The sequence below is a fragment of the Dipodomys merriami genome, unplaced genomic scaffold, assembly GCF_024711535.1.
Source record: "Dipodomys merriami isolate MVZ:Mamm:240054 unplaced genomic scaffold, mDipMer1.0.p SCAF_691, whole genome shotgun sequence".
NCBI classification, from domain to species: Eukaryota; Metazoa; Chordata; class Mammalia; order Rodentia; family Heteromyidae; genus Dipodomys; species Dipodomys merriami.
In genome coordinates, this window is record NW_027206281.1 from 133,015 (window position 1) to 139,975 (window position 6,961).

Here is a 6,961-nt window from a genome sequence, read left to right on the forward strand (position 1 = left end):
CACATTACCAAAAATAGACAAGAAAAGTCCTTCCTAGAGGTGTTCAGGAATTAAGCAAAAACTATACTATACTACATTAGGGTTAACACTAACAGATGGAAAAATCAGTGGGGCTCTTCCTTCCCTGATTCTTCTCCTGCCTTCTAGTAATCTTGTTTCCCTCTCTCTGTCTCTGTCTGTCTGTCTGTCTCTGTCTCTGTCTCTCTGTCTCTGTCTCTGTCTCTGTCTCTCTCTCTCTCTCTCTCTCTCTCTCTCTCTCTGCTTTCTCCTATTTTTTTTGTCAGTTCTGGGGCTTTCCCTCTGGGCCTGGGTGCTGTCCCTCAGCTCTTCAGCTCAAGGCGAGCGCTCTACCACTTGAGCCACAGTGCCACATCCCGTTTTGTGGTGGTTCATGGGAGATCAGAGTCTCACAGACTTTCCTGCCCGGGCTGGCCTTGAACCGTGATCCTCAGATCTCAGCCTCCTGAGTCAGTGGGATGACAGGCGTGCACCACTGGCACCTGGCTTGTTTTCTCCTTTTCTTTACACTGAGCTCTGCTATGTGCTCAAAAGTCTCTACCGCAGACATCCGCCGAGCTCAGGAACATAGTTTCTGAGACAGAACAAGCCAGGCCGAAAAGGCCGGCTCTCCGTGACTTCTTACATGGCGCTATAAGCTGGGAAAAATTAATAATAGTAGCTACCTCACCGAGGAGCTGAAGGACCGGCATGCGGCCGCTCTATAAATATTTGCTGATGGACCTCCTGACCTCATCCTTTCTGTCTGCCTCTCCTTCCCTACTTCCTTCCTGCCTGACCTTTCTCCTTTCCTTCCTCTCTAACGAGAACCGAGGGACATAAAAACAGCACGTCCTCAAGGAGCTCAGGGCCTGATTGAGCTGGGAAGACACCACCTGACAACGCGTAGGGCAGCCAGGGTAACAGCCACGGTGTAAATGTACACCCAGGGTCTACAGGTGTGCATTGCCCTGACCCAAAGAGAAGACCACATTCAGCCCCCTCTATCTTTCCCTGTGAGACAAGAATCCACTGCCTTGAACTCCTGGCCCTCCTGTTGTCCTGTGTGGTGGGATTACAGGCATGCGCTACCACTCTCGGCCAAGAGCGGTGGAGCTTGGCCAGCCTTTCCCTGACGTAGGTGAGCAGTGAGCCCTTGTCACACTGGCTGGGCCAAGCAGAAAGAATGCCCCCCCTGTGCCGGGCGTGGAAACAACTTCAAACACAGATGGACGGACGGACCGCCAGGAGGAAGTCACGCTGGATTGGGGACATAACAATAGAATGAAGTAGCTGTGGAAGCTGAATTCTCCACTCACCTGGCAGCGATCACAAAGCAGACCTCCACCACACACACACTCCCCGGCCCGGCCACACCCCCCGCCTGGTGATCTCAGGAGCCTTGTGCCAGGAAACTGATCAGATGCTTCCTGGAGCCGCTAGCCCAAGAGGATTAAGGGCTAGGAAGGAACAGAGATACCCCTAAGGTGAGAAAGCAGCATTAGAAGCCAAAAAGCACAGTAGTCTGCTCTGCCGGCTCAGGGTCCTGCGCTGGGGAGGGGAGAGAGAATAGGAGCAGAACACGGTGTCCTTTGTTCTTTCTAAACGTGGTCTTGTCGGGCTACAGAAGGAGCTCACGCCTGGCATCCCGGCTACTCGGGAGGTGGAGAGCTGAGGATCATGGTTCAAGACATCCCCAGGTAATGAATACATCAACAGACAGACAATACATAAGTAGGAATGATAGATGAATGATAGATAGGTAAGATAATGACAGATAGATGGACAGATCAATAGATGGTAGGATGGATAGATACGTAAATATATAGATACAATAGATGATTAATAGATGACACATTCAATAGATAAATATATAGATTCAATAGATGATTATTAGGTGATAGGTAGATACAACAGAAAGATAGATGATTATTAGAATAGACCAGAGGTAGATAAGATACAAGGATGGCTACATTGGATAGCTGATTGATAAATGATAGGTAGATATTAGATAGATGATTATCAATAACAAAAACTAGGACCCTATCCTCCCCCCTCCCACTCCCCAAAAGAAAAATAACCTAAAACAAGAAAGGGTGAGAAGCCATAGCTTGAGCAGTGGAGCATCTGCCCTGAATTCAAACCTCAGATCAAACATGAAAAGCCAGCTGGACACCGGTGGCTCCCGCCTGTCATCCCAGCTGCTCAGGAGGCTGAGATCTGAGGATCGCGGTTCAAAGCCAGCCTGGGCAGGAAAGGCCCTGAGACTCTGATCTCCAATAAACCACCAGAACACCGGAAGCTGCGCTGTGGCTCAAGGGGTAGAGCGCCATCCTGGAGCTGAAGAGCTGAGGGACAGCGCCCAGGCCCAGAGTTCAAGACCTACAACTGACTAAAGAGAAAAGAAAAGTCATCTTTGTGCTGCACATTTTCTCTTCTCCCCAAATTTCCTTCCTATGGTCCAGTGCTTCAAACACAAAGACCCACGGGGCCATGCATGGCATGCACCTGCACCTGCCACGCAGATCCGTTCAACCTGCACCTCTCCTGCAAACACCTGCGTCTTCAGATCCAGGCTGGCCCTCCTCCTGCGGCTCCTCCCTTCTCTATGTGCCCTCCTGGTATTTGCCCTTCCTTCCTTCCTTCCTTCCTTCCTTCCTTCCTTCCTTCCTTCCTTCCTTCCTCCCTCCCTCCCTCCCTTCCTCTCTCTCTCTCTCTCTCTCTCTCTCTCTCTCTCTCTCTCTCTCTCTCTCTCTCTCTCTCTCTCTCTCTCTCTCTCTCTCTCTCTCTCTCTTTCTGCCAGTCCTGCGATTTGAACTCAGGACCTCAGTGTCATCCCCAAGCCTAATAAGCACTTGAGTCACACGCCCAAGTCCAGCATTTTGGGGTTCACTGGAGCTGAGAAGCTCCGACTCCCTCCATGCACCTCCACACAGGTAGTGATCGTTTGGGGAGTCGAGTCACCCCGTTCCTCTGACAGTGGAGATCCCAGTCAACAATGCCTTCCCACCTCATCTTGGGGACCCCCTTTCTGTCTGCCCCCCTCCACATAGTTGAGAAGCTGCCTGAGCCCACTTCCCACAAACCCTTCTCAGCCACCAGCTTTGCAAACTAAGCCCCAGGGGGGGGGAATGGCTACATCTGTCCCCAGAGAAGGCCAGAAGCGGGGGGGACAAGGAAGCATTTGTGGTGGGGACAGGCACAGCCACCATGCTGCTGGGCATCCTGGGAAATCCCTCCCCCATCCCCACCCCCCGCCCCGTGCAAGGACCACCAGCAACTTTCCCACCAGAGCGCCTGGCAGCCGCAGACGCGTCCCCTCCCTGTCCTGTCCCGTCAAGTCTCAGACACAGATCTAGACTCCCAGATTTCACTGAGGATGTGACCCACCAGCAGGCCGGTGCAAGTACCTCATTCATTCATTCATTCATTCCAGGAAGCGTCCACTGGCAGCCGGAAGCCACACAGGGGTGCTGAGTTCGAAAGGTGACCACCAATGGCCTCTTCCTTCACTACAAAATGTCACACGCTGGGTGGGAGGGTCCACGGACAAAGGAGGCCGCTGTCCTAGAAATGGGACTCAAAGTGACCTTGACGTGGCGTGGGATAGAGAAGGAGCAGAGGGACTGGCAGGACTGAGCAGCGGGAAGGAGGGAGAGGAGGGAGGACCAAGTGGGGAGGAGGGGAGAGGGGGGAGGAGGGAGCAGGGAGGAGGGAGGAGGGCAATGAAGGGAGATGGGCGGAGGAGACAGGAAGGAAAACTCCAGCTGCCCAGGAGACAATTCTTTTTATTTGGTCGGTCATGGGGCTTGAACCCGGGGCCTGGGCGCCGTCCCTCAGCTCTTCAGCTCAAGGCGGGCGCTCTACCACTTGAGCCACAGCGCCACTTGTGTCTTTTCCTGGGTTTATTGGAGATCAGAGTCTCCTGGACTTTCCCTGTGCAGGCTGGCTTGGGAACACGATGCTGCCATCCTCTTCCTGAGTAGATGACATCCGTCTAACTATATATATATATGCCTCAGCTGTATTTGTAACACATGAGCTATAGATACAAACATGGTGATAGATCTGTGGCTAGTTAATAGCTGATGGATACATGTGTGCATGGGAACAGGAGAAGTAAATAGCAAAAAAAGAAGCATGGCAAAAATCCACCAACAAAATTATATCACAGAGAGGGATGCGCTAAGATGGAGAGACGGGAAATTCAAGGAGCTAGAACGAGTCTTAGGAGCTACCGGGAAAAGACGCATAGGTGGGGGGAGAGAACAAGGAAGTGGGCTGGGAAGGAAGGGAAGAGGGCTTCTGGTCTTCGAAGCCCTGAGCACGTGGCTCTAGCCCGTTTCCGTGGTACCTTCTCCGACCTCCACCACCTCCCAAACTTTGTTCTGACATTCTAGCCCTCTGCTCACCTCTTGTAGATGGCTGCTCTTGTTTGTGTGCTTATTTCTGCAGAGCTGAGGGCTGAACTCAGGGCCCTGCACACTTGCCTGCCACCAGACTTGAACTTGGCGTAGAACAGACGCAGGAGCCCTGCGCTGGGGACCTGAGGATCGTGGTTCGCAGCCAGCCTAAGCAGGAAAATCCGGGGAGACTCTTTATCCCCAATGAGCCAGGACTCCAAGTGGTAGAGCGCCAGCCTTGAGCACAAAAGCCCAGGTCCTGAGTTCAAATCCCACCATCTGGCAGTTGGAGTTGTTGTTTGGCATCAGGAAAGAGACACAGATCCGGCAATGCTCAGACCAGGTTCCGGAGAAAATTCCGGTCATCACAGCTAAGGGAACCCTCCCTCAAGACTGGTCTAAACCAGTTTTCTGGCTCTCCTAAACAGAAAGGAGGACAAGTCCCATCCTGAACCACAGAGAAATAAAACTCTTCCCCGCTAATTATATACCACGTCCCCCGGGAAGTGTTCATTCGCGGCCCGGGAAGTCTGTCCTCGCTGGCATTACCCATGTTCCTCTTCCCTCTGCGGGCCACAGCTCAGAGCTAATCTGTGATTATGTGTCAGAGGGGACATCTCTGTTCCAGACGAGTGTGTGTGTGAGAGAGAGAGAGAGAGAGATTGATCCACTTTCAGAATCAACACTCTCCCCCTGTTTGCAGACAGTGTCATGCGTAGATGCTGAAGTTGTACACGTCTTTAGCATCTCGCCGTCTTTATTTGGTGTGAGAAAAGATGAAGGAGGGAACCTTTTAAATAAATAAATAGGTGGGTGGCTCCCGCCTGTCATCCCAGCCACTCAGGAGGCTGAGATCTGAGGATCGCGGTTCAAGGCCAGCCTGGGCAGGAAAGGCCACGAGACGCTGATCTCCAATAAACCACCAGAAAACCCGAAATGGAGCTGTGGCTCAAGGGGTAGAGCGCCAGCCTTGAGCTGAAGAGCTCAGGGACAGCGCCCAGGCCCCAAGTTCAAGCCCCGTGTCTGAAAAATGTAAAAAGCAAAAGGCAAATCCTAATAGTGAACTTCCCCCCCCCCAAAATCACTAAAACCCACCTCCCCTACCCCTGCCCACATCCCACCGCCTCCCTGCGGAAGGCTCACTTGTCTCTGAAAGACCAAGGCTCCAGAACCTTCCAGAACATTCTTTTCAGGCGTTTCTTCACCAACAGGAGGACTTCATTTCATGACTGGGAGTGGGGAAAGGCTGGGCCTGGGATGGGCCATGGCCGGGCAGGGCTGAGGTCCTGGGTGATTGTGGCCATAGAAATGCCCAGAGAGGGAGGGGCCGAGGATGGAAGCTGGGGGTCCCAGGGCCTGTGGTACCCCAGTGGGGGGTTCTCCTCGGGGATGGCGGGGGGGGGGGGGGTGGGCTGTGGAGAAGCCGCCAGCACAGGCTCCCAGGCGGGGCCTGCTCGGCTTCTGGGCCTGTGTGAGCTGGGGTACAGGGGAGACCCAGAGCTCCCGAGATCCGAGCCCCACCCCACCCCGCCTCCACCTGTGTGCAGGAGGGGGGGACACCAGCCGTCCCAGGAGAGGGGGGAGAGGGAGGAGGGAAAGGCAGGCCGGGGCGCTGTGGCAAAGGTGGAGCAAGGCAGAGACTGAGACAGAAGACAGAAGGACCCACACAGAGGGAGGGCCTACAGGCCTGCCTCCCTCCTCCCTCCCTCCTCCCTCCCTCCTCCCTCCCTCCCTCCCTCCCTCCTCCCTCCCTCCTCCCTCCCTCCTCCCTCCCTCCTCCTCCCTCCTCCCTCCCTCCTCCCTCCCTCCTCTCCTCCCTCCCTTCCCTTCCTTCCTCCCTCCCTCCCTCCCTTCCCTCCCTCCCTCCCTCCTCCCTCCTTCCCTTCCCTCCCTCCCTTCCCTCCTCCTCCCTCCTCCCTCCCTCCCTCCTCCCTCCCTCCCTTCCTTCCTCCCTTCCCCCTCCCTCCCTCCCCTTCCCTCCTTCCTCTTCCTCCTCCCTCCCTCCCTCCTCCCTCCCTCTCTTCCTCCCTTCCCTTCCTTCCTCACTTCCTCCTCCCTCCCTCCCCTTCCTCCTTTCCTTCCCTCCCTTCCTCCCTCCTCCCTCCCTCCCTCCCTCCCTCCCTCCTCCCTCCTCCCTCCCTCCCTCCTCCCTCCTCCCTCCCTCCCTCCCTCCCTCCTCCCTCCTCCTCCTCCCTCCCTCCCTCCTCCCTCCCTGCCTTCCTTCCTGGCTTCCTGTTTCCCAGGCGGGCGCTCTTCCTCTTCCTCCTCCCTTGCTGGCTCAGGCCTCAGCCTGCCATCTTGCCACTGCACCTCGGAGTCGCTGGGATCGCAGGCCTGCAGCTCCGCACTCACCCCTGAGCGAGCGGCTCACCCCTGTCGGGCGCTTTCCTGTAGTCCCTGAATTATCCATAGAAAGGAAATGAGGTGTGTGGGGGAGAAGCCCGCATGACCTGCCCCCGCCACGCGTGACCGGCCCCCGCCACACATGACCTGCCCCCGCCACGCGTGACCTGCCCCCGCCACACATGACCTGCCCCCACCACGCATGACCTGCCCCCGCC